Genomic DNA, 16,811 nt, shown 5'->3' with positions numbered 1-16,811 from the left:
TGAATGACGAACTACACCCCAGGGCGCCAGGGTTCTGCTGCACAAATTTACCCGGATGGATGGAAAATGTGGTAATCATGTTTCATTTTAGACAAGATCTCAATGATTTAGTTACTTCCTATGATATACATGAGTTCTAATAAGTAAAAGGAGCAACTGTTTTGTGGAGCATCACAATACCTCAGAACAGGTGAGACCAGGCAGTGGACCAGCCATCAGAGTGAGAGTATTCACCAGGCGGTCAAACTCCGCCAACCTCTGGGTGTGGTCATTGAAGGCAAGTACATACCTAACTCCATTCTCAATTGGGTTGATGTGTGCAGCTGTGTCAGGTTGGCAATCACTGTTTGCTTCAATAGCACCTCTTGCGTGGCTGGCTCCCTGCTGGGAAAAGTCTGCTCCCATCGGGCGGTAAGTGCCTTGCTCCACTGAATTGTAGTTTATCGATAAAAGGAGTAACATGTTGGATTCATTGATTGTTGTGATTTATTCAACTTTGTGCTGATCAGCGATTTCTCTGCTCGGTGTTCCAGGCAAATTAGAAGATCTGATCAAAGCATGAAAAATGCGATGATTTGTTTGTTTCGATGGAAGCCCCAATCGGGAGAACTGTTAAGTTAACCTGCATTCAGAAAAGTGACAGGATAAACAAATGCTGCTGAGTTTGAACATTAACAGAACTGTCTCTATATTTGTATTTTGAGAATTGAAATTAGAGCATCAAGATCCTTTATTGGCAGTATCGGTATTCTGGCAACACTAAATGGTCCCTAGTGTGTGAATGTGAGTGTGAATGTTGTCTGTCTATCTGTGTTGGCCCTGTGATGAGGTGGCAACTTGTCCAGGGTGTACACCGCCATCTGGTATGAATGCAGCTGAGATAGGCTCCAGCACCCCCCTGCGACCCCAAAAAGGGACAAGCGGTAGAAAATGGATGGATGGTTGGTATTTTGGTATTGCTCAACACATCATTATCATGAAATAGGGATTTCAATGGTTTGTAATCTGCGCTTTTGCATGATATTCTAGTTACTATGGTAATATAAAAGTCACAGCAGGCACCAAGCAGTGTGGGTGGAGGAGCGTTTCCACATAGCGTTTCCAGAGTGTCAGTCTGAAATGCAGGTGTCAGGGACAGACGCGGAAGGAGATTTTCACAACAAAGTTCTAAAGCTTAGTGATATATCAGATATATCGGATTGTAGGTGGGTTTATTTATACCCTTCGCGTTCATATTTCACTGTTTTGTTGTATTTTGGTTGCATTTCGCTTGATTGTAAAATTTGTCGACGGAGAGTGGGTGTGACGTTCATATGTTGTCAGTATTCAGTGTTTTATCGTTCATAGTTAATATTGTAAATCCCACATTATTTATTTTCATGTACATTCTGGGTGTCTCATTAGGTAAAAAAAATACAAACCCTTTTCCATATGAGTTGGGAAATTGTGTTAGATGTAAATATAAACGGAATACAATGATTTGCAAATCCTTTTCAACCCATATTCAGTTGAATATGCTACAAAGACAACATATTTGAAGTTCAAACTGATAAAAAAATTTTTTGCAAATAATCATTAACTTTAGAATATGATGCCAGCAACACGTGACAAAGAAGTTGGGAAAGGTGGCAATAAATACTGATTAAGTTGAGGAATGCTCATCAAACCCTTATTTGGAACATCCCACGGGTGTGCAGGCTAATTGGGAACAGGTGGGTGCCATGATTGGGTATAAAAACAGCTTCCCAAAAAATGCTCAGTCTTTCACAAGAAAGGATGGGGCGAAATACACCCCTTTGTCCACAACTGTGTGAGGAAATAGTCAAACAGTTTAAGAAAAACATTTCTCAAAGTGCAATTGCAAGAAATTTAACATCTACGGTCCATAATATTATCAAAAGGTTCAGAGAATCTGGAGATATCACTCCACGTAAGCGGCATGGCGGGAAACCAACATTGAATGACCGTGACCTTCGATCCCTCAGGCGGCACTGTATCAAAAAGCAACATCAATCTCTAAAGGATATCACCACATGGGCTCAGTAACACTTCAGAAAACCACTGCCACTAAATACAGTTCGTTGCTACATCTGTAAGTGCAAGTTAAAGCTCTACTATGCAAAGTGAAAGTCATTTATCAACAACTTCCACAAACGCCGCCGGCTTCTCTGGGGCCGAGATCATCTAAGATGGACTGATGCAAAATGGAAAAGGGTTCTGTGGTCTGACGAGTCCACATTTCACATTATTTTTTAGAAATATTCAACATCGTGTCATCCGGACCAAAGGGAAAGAGAACCATCCAGACTGTTTTTAACTCAAAGTTCAAAAGCTAGCATCTGTGATGGTATGGGGGTGCATTAGTGCCCAAGGTATGAGTAATTTACACATCTGTGAATGCACCATTAATTCTGAAAGGTACATTCAGGTTTGGGAACAACATATGCTGCCATCTAAGCGCCGTCTTTTTCATGGACGCCCCTGCTTATTTCAGCAAGCCAATGCCAAGCCACATTCTGCACATGTTACAACAGCGTGGCTTCTTAAAAAAAGAGTGCGGGTACATTCCTGGCCCACCAGCAGTCCAGACCTGTCTCCCATTGAAAATGTGTGGCGCACTTTACAGTGTAAAATACGACAGCGGAGACCCCGGATTGTTGAACAACTGAAACTCTACTTAAAACAAGAATGGGAAAGAATTCCACTTTCAAAGCTTTAAACATTAGTTTCCTTAGTTCCCAAATGTTTACAGAGTGTTGTTAAAAGAAAAGTTGATGTAACACAGTGGTGAACATGCCCTTTCCCAACTACTTTGGCACGTGTTGCAGCCATGAAATTCTAAGTTAATTATTATTTGCAAAAAAAAGTACAGTTTTGAATTTGAAAATCAAATATCTTGTCTTTGTAGTGCATTCAATTGAATATGAGTTGAAAAGGATTTGCAAATCATTGAATTCCGTTTATATTTACATCTAACACAATTTCCCAACTCATATGGAAACGGGGTTTGTACTTCTGAAGGTGTCGGTTACTACATTATATATATATATATATATATATATATATATATATATATATATATATATATGTATATATATATATATATATATATATATATATATATATATATATATATGTATATATGTACTTCCATTCATTTTCTACCGTTTGTCCCTTTTTGGGGTGGCTGGAGCCTATCTCAACTGCATCGGGCGGAAGTTACTTGCAATGTGTATATTGTACATTGTATATTACATATTGTTATGAAGGTATCTGTTACTACATTATATATATTCTTGCAGTGTGTACATAGAACGTTGAAGGAGGGTTCTGAAGTTGCTTTGGAGGACTTTGAAGGCTACAACAGTGACTCCCATTAGCCGCATCTTTGAAATCCAAATTTTTGAAAAAAAACATGTGTTCTTGTCTCTCATGATTATTGTGAGCAAAAAGTGCAGAATGTTGTACAGATGAATAAATAAATACCATGTCTAAAAATAGCCTTCATTCAGGGGGTCACCAAGATCCCTGTAACAACATTACTTAACTTATTTTTACATTTGCATGGCCATCACCAACGGTAAAAACTGACTTGAAACAATGTCTGTCCAGTTGGAGCTTTTTTGATGCTGACAGATTGACCCTGGAACAGATCATTTCTATTCCCATTACAGTCTGTCCTATGAGGAGCGTGAAAATGATGTCGTAAATCCTGTTCATTTTAATTATAGATTGCAACATGTTGGGGCTTTAACTAATAAATCATGATATTATATATTTTTTTACCACGCTCTAAACAAGATGAAAGCAACTTGTCATTGATTTGTCTTCAAAAAAGCAATTTCAAAGTGTTTTTTTCCTATCCCCCTTCCTCTCCGTTCTACTATTCAGCACCTGGCAGGGTTGAACATCTGCAAGATCTTTTTGGTGTCTTCAAGCGCTTTTTCTAAGTGCCTTTTATTTTTTTTCTTGTAATTTAATGAATGCAAAACAAAGCTGGTTCCCAGGAGAGGATTTTTTTTTTTTCCGCCTACTTTTTCCCTGCACTGAAACCGCTGCTGCCTGCCCCATTTTGTTCAAATTAAATGTTTCTGATGCACGGATTAGACTCGGCGTAAGTACCTAAAAGTGTAGCTTTTATGCACTCATTTGTGGCGTGGGCTTGTAAATATTCCAACTTCCGTGTGATTGCGTTACTCAACTATTTTAAGGAAGTCGCTGAGGTGCCACAATAAGTGCATTGTCCAAAATATAGCCTGTGCATCTTTGTAATGTTAATGAGCTGGGCTTGTCCACTCCTGTCTTTACACTTGAACTCCGCAATAAACACCATAAATCACATACAACAACGTAACAATAAGTAGTGGGACAGGACACAAACATCAGCAACATTAGCTTATATTTTCTGGGGGGAAAAAAAGAACTTGCAGCTCTTATTTGTGTAGCTGACTGACCGATATTTGGCACACCTTTATTTTAAGATGTGTAGCAAAGCCAGATTGTTGTTGTTGTTTTTTTTTTTTGTTTTTTTTTACAAAGCTGTCCTCGTCAGTCTTGGTCAAAAATGGGACTAAGATGCAGAGTAATGAACAATCCAGCGGGCTTTTATTTTGAAAGTTTTTTTTCATCTCCAGAGTCATACGAGTCAACATAGGCTATAACTATGAGTCGGCGAAAAAAGGTTCAACAAAAAGGAACTACCGAAAATCACTCCAAAAGTGTCAAAAAGTGGACTTTGGGGTTTGTTTTCCCGGAGGGCAAAGGAAAGTTGGCGCGGGCAAGGCAAGAAGGTAGGGACATACTTATTTATTAGTATTAAAAAAGGAACAAAAGGCGCGCAAAAAGCGGAACTACAAAAACTTGGCTAATAAAACAAAAACTTGCACGAAGGCAGAAACTATGAACATGAAACAAAACTCGATATCTGTGACATAAAAAAACTAAAACTTACGTGGCATGGTAGGAAGCAAAACTATGAACAGTATCAGAGGTAGCATGGCATGAAGTGATCGGAGTCAAAGTCGCTAGGCTGACATCCTGGCAACTTTCGGTTTAAATAATACAGGTGATTGAACAGGTGCGTGAGTCAAAACAAATCAGGCGCGTGACATGACAGGTGAAACTAATTGGTTGGCATGGTAACAAAGCAAACCAGGAAGTGCAAAAACAGGAAACAATGGAGTCTTAAGCAAAACAGAACATAACTAAACAAAACATGATCACAAACCATGACAGAAAGGAGGAAACAAAAAAAAAACATTAACAAACTACAAACCCCGTTTCCATATGAGTCGGGAAATTGTGGGTGAATTAGTGCCCAAGGCATGGGTAACTTACACATCTTTTGGTGGATCATGGACTGTCTACAGCCCGAATCCACCAATGCCCGATATGTACTCCCTTGTATCCTTACCGGGACACAATACGTCTACCCTGGGTCTGGGGCGGGTGCTGGGGGACCTACAACCCGCATCACCTGTCCCACCTCCATCAGGAAGCAGTCTCGCCTCACGTGACTGGGTTGTCCGCACCCCCAGCACACCGGCCCTGGTGTTCGAGGTGCCGTCTGCGGGGGAAGCATCCCTTCAGCAGCGCCGGTACCCTGAAATGAAGGCGCATAGTGACCATTACAACACCTGAAACCCCCCCTTATTACTGCTGTTATTGGAATCTTTGTGTTTGGTGTGGTGTGGTGTGTCCATGTCCGGGTCGGGAACCTGCTCGTGGGTCCAGCATACCCCCACCGGTTGTGCGAGTCGTTGTCGCAAGGCCGGGATAGGCCTTTCTGCCATTCTCGGTGCTGGGGTGTGTCTTTCGGCCGTTTTCGGTGATGGAGTGGGCTTTTCGGTCGCTCTTGGGGTCGCCTCCCGGTGAACCACTAGGTGGTCTTCGGCCAGGGTCACTGCAGCCAGCAGGTCCCGCGGACGGTGGTAGTGCACCCATGTGGTAGTTCTGGCTGGGATCGTGTCCACAAACTGTCCGAGCAGGATTTGCTCAAACATTTTCTTCATGTCTTCCCCCTCTGGCTGGAGCCAGCGGGCTGCCACGTCCCGCAGTTGTTGGGCCAGTGCGAATGGCCGGTCCTCAGGTCCCAACCGCTTCGCGCGGAATCGGCGTCGGTGGTCCTCCGGGTGGCCGCCGACCCGATCTAGCACAGCGCGGCGGAAGCTGGGGCAATGCACCTGGGCAGACGCCGGGAGACTGAGCGCCACCCGCTGCGCCTCCCTCGCCAGGGACGGTAGCAGTTTCACGCCCCATTCTTCTTCTGGCCAGCCGCACGCCACATTTTTATTCTTTTTCTTGTTTTGGTCCTGTTGCCTTGGGCGCCAAAAGTGACAGCCTTCTGTCATGGGGTTCTTCTCAGGACCAACAACTGCACCAGGCGTTTTGCCAAGTGTACAATTTTTCATCTTCAATGTGCAAACATATTTTCCTTTTACAAACTGCACCAGGCACTTTGCCAAGTGTACAATTTTTAATCTTAAATGTGCAAAAGTATTTTCTTTCGTCTCTGTCACCTCTCGTTTCCTCCTGGCTTTTCATCCCCGGCTGTGGTCACCAACGCTGCTAAATAAGAGACAGGGGATTAGATAACTCGTTCCAGCTGAGGTATCCACTCACCTGTCATCTGCTTCCAGGCGGCTCCTGCACATGCCCTGCCCACAGGCGGCTCATGACCGCCCCCCTCCTGAGGCAGACATCCCCGCTCCCGAAACACCCCACCCCCGCCCCCCACCCCCACCCCCGCCCCCCACCCCCACCCCCCACCCCCCCCTCCGCCAGGACTCCTCCCAGTGCCTCCAAAGATGTCGGGGACGACATTTTTATTCTTTTTCTTGTTTTGGTCCTGTTGCCTTGGGCGCCAAAAGTGACAGCCTTCTGTCATGGGGTTCTTCTCAGGACCAACAACTGCACCAGGCGTTTTGCCAAGTATACAATTTTTCATCTTCAATGTGCAAACAGATTTTCCTTTTACAAACTGCGCCAGGCACTTTGCCAAGTGTACAATTTTTAATCTTAAATGTGCAAAAGTATTTTCTTTCGTCTCTGTCACCTCTCGTTTCCTCCTGGTTTTTCATCCCTGGCTGTGGTCACCAACGCTGCTAAATAAGAGACAGGTGATTAGATAACTCGTTCCAGCTGAGGTATTCACTCACCTGTCATCTGCTTCCAGGCGGCTTCTGCACATGCCCTGCCCACAGTCGGCTCATGACCGCCCCCCGCCTTCCACAATGCTCTTTCCCAACTTTTTGGGCACGTGTTGCAGCCATGAAATTGTAAGTTAAATATTATTTGCAAAAAATAAAGAATAAAGTTTATGAGTTTGAAAATCAAATATCTTGTCTTTGTAGTGCATTAAACTGAATATGGGTTGAAAAGGATATGCAAATCTTTGTATTCCATTTATTTTACATCCAACACAATTTCCCAACTCATATGGAAACGGGCTTTGTAATATGTACAATATACACACTGCAAGTGTATATAATGTAGTAACAGACACCTTCATAACAATATGTAATATGTACAATAAACACACTGCAAATATATACATATATTCGATTCAATATCGATTCTTGGGGTCGCGATTCGATTATAAATCAATTTTTTCGATTCAACACGATTCTCGATTAAAAAACGATATTTTTCCGATTCAAAACGATTCTCTATTCATTCAATACATAAGATTTCAGCAGGATCTACCCCAGTCTGCTGACATGCTAGCAGAGTAGATTTTTTAAAAAAAAAGCTTTTCTAATTGTAAAACACAATGTTTTATCAATTAATTGCAATAAGGTAAATTTGTTTTAACTATTAAACGAACCAAAAAAAGACTTATTTTATCTTTGTGAAAATATTGGACACAGTGTGTTGTCAAACTTATGAGATGCGATGCAAGTGTAAGCCACTGTGACACTATCGTTCTTTTTATTTTTATTTTTATAAATGTCTAATGATAATGTCAATGACGGATTTTTAATCACTTCTATGCTGAAATTATAAGTAATATTGATACTGTTGTTGATAATATTCATTTTTGTTTCACTACTTTTGGTTTGTTCTGTGTCGTGTTTGTGTCTCCTCTCAATTGCTCTGTTTATTGCAGTTCTGAGTGTTGCTGGGTCAGGTTTGGTTTTGGAATTGGATTGCATTGTTATGGTATTGCTGTGTAGTGGTTTGTTGGATTGATAAAAAAAATAAATTAATAATTTAAATGAGAATCGATTCTGAATCACACAACGTGAGAATCGCGGTTCATATTCGAATGGATTTTTTCCCACACCCCTAATATATATATATATATATATATATATATATATATATATATATATATATATATATATATATATATATATATATATATATATACATATATATATATATATATATATATATATATATATATATATATATATATATATATATATATATATATATATATATATATATATATCTCAGTAGTCGGCATCCTTTACCACTCAAAGAGCCATTTTGGCCCGTTCCACAAATTAAAGAAGACAAAGGGAGCCGCAATCATTCTCGCGAATATCTGCTGGTTGTCACCCATATAACAGTAATAAGGGCGTGCCTTGAAGCCATTGCCTTTGACGCCTACTACAACATGTACAGACAGCTTGCCAGTCCAGTAACATGTTGTATGTGGCTTCCGCAGATACACGTACACGACTGCAAGGCATGCTGAGTGACACAGAGTACACTGAAGGTTGTGATATAAACAATATTAACACTCTTACTAATATGCACCACACTGTGAACCCACACCAAACAAGAATGACAAACACATTTCTGGAGAACATCCGCACTGTAACACATTATAAACGCAACATAACAATTACCCAGAATGCTATGCATCCATGACTCTTTCAGGCTATATTATACACCCCGCTAGCACCGAAACACGCCCCCCCCCCCCTTTCTGTGAGTTGGTTGAGGTGGGCGGGGGTGTACAATATAGTCAGGGTGAGTCATGGGTGCAAAGGATTCTGCGTATTTGTTGTGTTGCGTTTATGTTGGGTTACTGTGAGGATGTTCTCCCGAAATGTGTTTGTCATTCTTGTTTGGTGTGGGTTCACAGTGCGGTGAATATTAGTAAGAGTGTTAAAGTTATTTATATCACAACTTTCAGTGTACACTGTGTCACCCAGTATGCCTTGCAGTCGTGTACGTGTATCTGCGGAAGCCACATATAACATGTTACTGGACTGGCAAGATGTCTGTACATGTTGTAGAAGACGTTAAAGGCAATGGCTTCATGGCATGCACTTATTACTGTTTTATGGGTGACCACCAGCGGTTATTCGCGAGAATGGTTGCGGCTCCCGTTGTTATCTTCTTTATTTTGTGAAACGCGTCAAAATGTAAGGGGCTGTTATTGGATGCTTTGTGTGTGGTACCGCCTGAGGGATCGAAGGTCCGTAATATCATCACTTACGTGCAGTGTTTTCTCCAGATTCTCTTAACCGTTTGATGTTTGATGGTGAACTCCCTAAATTCCTTGAAATAACTCATTGAGAAATGTTGTTCTTAAACTGTCAGACAATTTGCTCATGCATTTGTTCACAAACTAGTGACCCTCTCCCCATCCTTGTTTGTGAATGACTGAGCATTTCATGAAAGCTGCTTTTATACCCAATCATGGCACCCGCTTGTTCCCAATTAGCCTGTTCACCTGTGGGATGTTCCAAATAAGTGTTTGATGAGCATCCCTCATCTTTATTAGTCTTTCTTGCCACTTGTGCCGGCTTTTTCGGAACATGTTGCTGGCATCAAATTCCAAATGAGCTAATATTTGCAAAAAAATTACGTTTTCCGGTTCAAACGTTAAGTATCTTCTCTTTGCAGTCTAGTCAATTAAATATAGGTTGAAAAGATCATTGTATTCTGTATTTATTTGCCATTTAAACAGCGTGTCGACTTCGCTGGTTTTTGGGGTTTGTAAAAAAGCAAAACACCTTTTTGAAGAGAGTCCATTAAAGGCTACATTACAATCATCTGACTTGTTCTGGTTCTATGGCTATCATCACACGTTAGCTCACTTTGCATTGATCAAGCATGAAAGACAACAAAAAAACACAGAAAAAGCACAAAACTCCCGTAATGTTAATCCTGTCTCTATTCCACATCACAATCCTTGTCGACTATTTGGGTGTCTTTACTATTCTTGACCTCCTTAGATGCTCACTGAGGATTTGCGGACGTTTCGAGTCGTGACGGCCGGACGTGTTGCTTTAGTGCGGTTTCAGAGGCGTACAGTAATGTGACTGTTGTTACGTCAGCTTATTGCAGGATTGTCTGATGTGCTGCTTTTGACGTGTTCTTGAACATCCTCAGCAATAATAAAAAGCACACACTAATCCAGCCTAAGAGCACAGTGACAGCAGCTTTAAAGCGCAGCTTAACACAACACAATTGACTTGTCAGGATTTTCTTTAGTTCTCTCTGTCACGCACACACACACACACACACACACACACACACACACACACACACACACACACACACACACACACACACACACACACACACACAAGCACACACATTTTTTATTTGTTACCTGCTTGAGACCGCCAAATAATGCCTCCCTCTTTAAAACTACTCTTTCTATATACAGTGGGGCAAAAAGGTATTTAGTCAGCCACCGATTGTGCAAGTTCTCCCACTTAAAATGATGACAGAGGTCTGTAATTTTCATCATAGGTACACTTCAACTGTGAGAGACAGAATGTGAAAAAAAATCCAGGAATTCACATTGTAGGGATTTTAAAGAATTTATTTGTAAATTATGGTGTAAAATAAGTATTTCGTCAACCATTCAAAGCTCTCACTGATGGAAGGAGGTTTTGGCTCAAAATCTCACGATACATGGCCCCATTCATTCTTTGCTTAACACGGATCGATCGTCCTGTCCCCTTAGCAGAAAAACAGCCCCAAAGCATGATGTTTCCACCCCCATGCTTCACAGTAGGTGTGGTGTTCTTGGGATGCAACTCAGTATTCTTCTTCCTCCAAACACGACAAGTTGAGTTTGTACCAAAATGTTTTATTTTGGTTTCATCTGACCACATGACATTCTCCCAATCCTCTGCTGTATCATCCATGTATCCATTTTGGTATAAACTCAACTCGTCGTGTTTGGAGGAAGAAGAATACTGAGTCGCACCCCAAGAACACCCTACCTACTGTGAAGCATGGGGGTGGAAACATAATGCTTTGGGGTTGTTTTTCTGCGAAGGGGACAGGACGATTGATCCGTGTTAAGGAAAGAATGAATGGGGCCATGTATCGTGAGATTTTGAGCCAAAACCTCCTTTTTTTCACATTCTGTCTCTCACAGTTGAAGTGTACCTATGATGAAAATTACAGACCTCTGTCATCATTTTAAGTGGGAGAACTTGCACAATATGTGGCTGACTAAATACTTTTTTGCCCCACTGCATATAAAGATCTGTTTTTACAACATTCATAATATATACATACTATGCAGACATTAAAAAAAAATGTTTTTTTAAAATAAGTCGGAATTACAAGAGAAAAAGGTCACAATTTCACAAGAAAAACGCAAAATGTTGGCAGTATTGTAACAAAAGTCGGAAGTCATAATTTTACAAGAAAAACTGAACATTTGTGCAATATCATGATAGAAGTTGCAATTGTACCCTATAACAGTCACAATTTTACAAGAAAAATTGAAAGTGTTGGCATTTTTATGAAAAACATGAACATTTTGGCAATATTATAATAATAATCAGAATTTTATTTGGCGAAATTATGACAAGTCATAATTTGAAACTTAAATATTTTGGCCATAGTATGATAATAATCAGAATTGTATGTGATGCTTGGCGGGCATCGTGATGCGAGTGGTGCTCTTCCTGGATGCAGATCGGGCTCGGACACAGCGTACAGGTAAGGAATAATGGTTTATTTAAACTAAAAACAGGCTAAGAACAGAAACACTGGTGCTAGACAGAAAATGCAAAACAAAGAGTTACTAGCATGTGAGCTAGAGAAACAAACCGAACACTTGCACGAGGCACAATAGGCAAAACAACAGAGCTAGCATGTGAGCTAGAAAAACACAAGAGGCTAAGCGTGGAAGCTAGCGAGTCCAAATACATAAAACCAAGTCGTTACTTGGAGGAGAGGACAACTGAACGGAAAGGGCAGGCTTAAATACAGAACGTGATTAATAAACGCAGGTGTGCGTCAAGGCAGGGGAAAATTAAGTTACCATGGTGACAAAAACAAACAAGGAAGTGCACAAACTAAAAATCGGAAGAGTCCAAGAACAAACAAGATACACAAAAGGACTCAAAACCAAAAATTATATATGATCCGGCAGGCCGATCATAACATTTTACGAATTATGACAGATGTCATAATTTTACTCAAAAAATGTCACTTTTTTTACAAGAACAACAAAAAAAGGCAATATTCTGATATAAGTCTGAATTTTATATGACAAATGTCACCGTTTTGCATTAAAAAGTTAGAATCTCACATAAAGTTACAATTTTATGAGAAAATATTGCAATATTACAGAAACAGAAAGAATGAGAATTTTTTCCCAGTTTCATAAGAAAAAAGTCACCACATTGTGAGAAAAAGACTGCTTTTGGGTAATTTTTTGTTTGTAATTGTTTTTTCATATTCATTATTTACTTCAAGTTATTACAGTGTGTCTCTATATACATATTTATTTTTTATTTTTTTAAATCAATTTTGGCCGAATGGGGCACATTTCAATTTCTTACACACGGGGTGGAAGGTGGCGTGGCGCAGTTGGTAGAGTGGCTGTGCCAGTAATCCCCACCTTCTACTATCCTAATCACCTCCGTTGTGTCCTTGCTCCTGATGGGTCCTGGGGAGTCAGTGTGTGAATGGGCAAATGTGGAAATACTGTCAGAGCGCTTTGGGCTTCTTAAAAAGAGGAGAAAAGCACTTTACAAGTACAACCCATTTACCCTTTACACACTTGTTATTACATATAATGGCCAAAAGGGCAGCACTTCACATTTTTACACACACTTGTTATTTCATATGTTGCCCGGAGGGGTAGCACTTTGAAAACCGACACACAGTCAATTTGAAAAATCCCTCCTTTTTGGCACCAACCTCATTCTGATAGATTTCAAATGCCACATTCTCTATTAGATGCAATGGTTTTCCGTATTGGAACGATGATTTATACCAATAATGGTACCGTCCATATGAGGACCAGTGAACAAGTCGGTCCTCATATGGAAGGTACTTTTCCTTGTTGATGTCTCAAGAAGGGTAGAAATACAAGAAGACACACACATGTTTGTATTTGTTACCTGCTTGAGACCACTGAATAATGCCTACCTCTTTAGGACCACCCTTTCTAGATATATAAGATCCATATTTACAACATTAATAATATATACATATTATGCAAATATAAAAAAGCTTGTTGTGAAAAATGAGTTGGAACACAATGGTGGCACTGTCCATATGAACAAGTTAGGACAACTTGTTCATGGGTCCTCATATGAACGGTACTTTTCCTTGTTGATGTCTCAAGAAGGGTAAAAATAAAATAACACACACACACACACACACACACACACACAATTTGAGAAGCAGCAGGGCCCAACACTGAACTTACTGAACATGTTGTACTGGGGCGAGTGTCTCAGGTGCATCTTTATCAGGGATCATAAAGTACTGCAAGTACCTAAAAAGAAACAATCGCATCAATAACTGCATACATAATAATATTGTCAAAAATAAAATTCTCCAGAATTATGCTTCATTATTGTTTCATGCATTTGCCTGACATCACCACTAGAGGGCAATGGTCAGCTACGGGTTGACTCTTTTGAGGAAGCCTTAAAAACTTATTTTGACAATATGTTTTATCTCATTTCATCATGTCTTTTTTTTCCAGGCTTTAATTTAAGATGCTCATATTATCTTCTTTTTAATTAAAATTAATTTTTTGTTAAATTCTTAGTTATTTTTTTGTTTTGTTTTTGTTTTTTTACAGTAATCACCAGCAATACACAATTATATATTCAAGTGTAGTAGTTCTCAAATGGGGGTATGTGTACCCCTGGGGGTTCTTGAAGGTATGCCAAGGGGTACGTGAGATTTATAAAAAATATTCTAAAAAATAGCAACAATTCAAAAATCCTTTATAAATATATTTATTGAATAATACTTCAACATGATATGAATGTAAGTTCCTAAACTGTGAAAAGAAATGCAACAATGCAATATTCAGTGTTGACAGCTAGATTTTTTGTGGACACGTTCCATAAATATTGATGTTAAAGATTTATTTTTTGTGAAGAAATGTTTAGAATTTAAATTCATGAATCCAGATGGATCTCTATTACAATCCCCAAAGAGGGCACTTTAAGTTAATGATTACTTCTATATGTAGACATCTTTATTTATAATTGAATCACTTGTTTATTTTTCAACAAGTTTCTAGTTATTTTTATATCTTTTTTTTCTAAATAGTTCAAGAAAGACCACTACAAATGAGCAATATTTTGCACTGTTATACGATTTAATAAATCAGAAACTGATGAAATAGTGCTGTATTTTACTTCTTTATCTCTTTTTTCTAACCAAAAATGCTTTGATCTGATTGGGGGTTATTGGGGGTACATCACTGAAAAAAGGTTGAGAACCTAATGACCAGATAGCAGTCACTAATATTTTTTACTTACTATTATTTAATGCGCAGTTTGGCCGGGTTACAAACTCCTGACGCTATTTCATTAGGCGTCACACAACATTAGCAGACTTTTGTTCGTGTGTGTGTGTGCGTGTGTGTGTGTGTGTGTGTTTGTGTGTATGTGTGAGAGAGAGAGAGAGAGAGAGAGAGAGAGAGAGGGGCAGCAGATGAGGCGAGTTCGTTTGGTTCTCTAGGGAGAAATTCCCTATAATTCCTTAATTAAATGGAATAATTTAATTACAGTAACATTCATCAATATAATTGCAGCATTCTAATTGAGGTTTAAGTGAAAACAACAAGTCTATTGCTAATGTTGGCAATGTGCAGACATTGTTGCCCCTCCTTGTGATCTTCCACCGTGTTGTTTCTCCACGGCATTTTTTTCCCCTTTGATGGCCGGCCATTGCGCACTGCGCCAGATCCCCAAAACATTTATTACTTCCATTTAATTTGACCTCTCCACAGGCGCGGACAAGAAGACGAGAGATGATAGCAGCTCGGGCGCTCTGAAAGACTCTCGCTGTTCTAATCTGATCCTCCCTGTTGCCCTTTTTCATTTAAAGACTCCAAACACGCCGCCCGCCATCCCAACGGTCTTGGATTTCACCACAAAAGGCCGAGCAGAGTTCCAATTCATTCCCCTCGGACCCCTGTGGTGACCTCAAATAATAAAACATCATTTTGCTCTAATCTGCCTCAAGAATGTGCCGTGTTTGAAGTTGACGGCGGAGGAATAAATTGCCTCGGGGAGACGGGCCAGGGTCCGCACCTTACAGGTGTGCTCGAGGACAGACAGACGCCCCCTTTGTTCCCCCGCAGGGAAAGTCAGTCCGGAGGAATTCATCGGCGTTTGCTGGCTTCTTGGGATCAACAAAGAGCCACTGATCAGCTCTAATTCCTGCGCTTGTTGCGATCTCAAGTACTCCGACAAACTTACTGAACGTTTTATCAGCAGGAATACGTCTTCTGTAGGTCACTGGAACCTCTAAGGTCCATTTGATAGTAATCGGTCCTACTGTCAAACTGTCCCCAACGCAGAGTGTAGAAATAAGTTCTAAACAGGAGTGCTCAAAAAATCAATTTACATCAAAAATGTCAATTTTATATCTAATCCGATTCTGAATATTTTTCATGAATAGAAAGATAGAAAGGGTGTCCATCCATTTCCTAGCGCTTGTCCTGTTCAGGGTCGCGGTGGGTGCTGGAGCCTATCTCAGCTGCATCCGGGCGGAAGGCGGCGTACACCCTGGACAGGTGGGTGCCATGATTGTGTATAAAAACAGCTTCCCAAAAAATGCTCAATCTTTCACAAGAAAGACTGGGGCGATGTACACCCCTTTGTCCACAACTGCGTGAGCAAATAATCAAACAGTTTAAGAACAACATTTCTCAAAGTGCAATTGCAAGAAATTTAGGGATTTCAACATTTACGGTCCATAATGTCATCAAAAGGTTCAGAGAATCTGGAGAAATCACTCCACGTAAACAAGATGGCCGGAAACCAACATTGAATGACCGTGACTTTCGATCCCTCAGACGGTACTGTATCAAAAACCGACATCAATCTTTAAAGGATATCACCACATGGGCTCAGGAACACTTCAGAAAACCAATACAATTTGTTGCTACATCTGTACATGCAAGATAAAGCTCTACTATGCAAAGCAAAAGCCATTTATCAACAACATCCACAAACGCCGCCGGCTTCTCTGGGCCTGAGATCGTCTAAAATGGACTGATGCAAAGTGGAAAAGGGTTCTGTGCTCTGACGAGTCCACATTTCACATTATTTTTTAGAAATATTCAACATCGTGTCATCAGGACCATAAGGGATGCGAACCATCCAGACTGTTTTCAACTTAAAGTTCAGAAGCCAGCATCTGTGATAGTATGGGGGTGCATTAATGCCCAATGCATGGGTAACTTACACATCTGTGAAGGCACAACTAATGCTGAAAGGTACATACAAGTTTTGGAACAACATATGCTGCCATCTAAGCGCCGTCTTTTTCATGGACGCCCCTGCTTATTTCAGCAAGACAATGCCAAGCCACATTCAGCACGTGTTACAACAGCGTGG

The sequence above is a fragment of the Nerophis ophidion genome, linkage group LG19 (genome assembly GCF_033978795.1).
Source record: "Nerophis ophidion isolate RoL-2023_Sa linkage group LG19, RoL_Noph_v1.0, whole genome shotgun sequence".
NCBI classification, from domain to species: domain Eukaryota; kingdom Metazoa; phylum Chordata; class Actinopteri; order Syngnathiformes; family Syngnathidae; genus Nerophis; species Nerophis ophidion.
The sequence above is the reverse complement of the archived record's forward strand: the minus strand, read 5'-3'. Positions refer to the sequence as shown.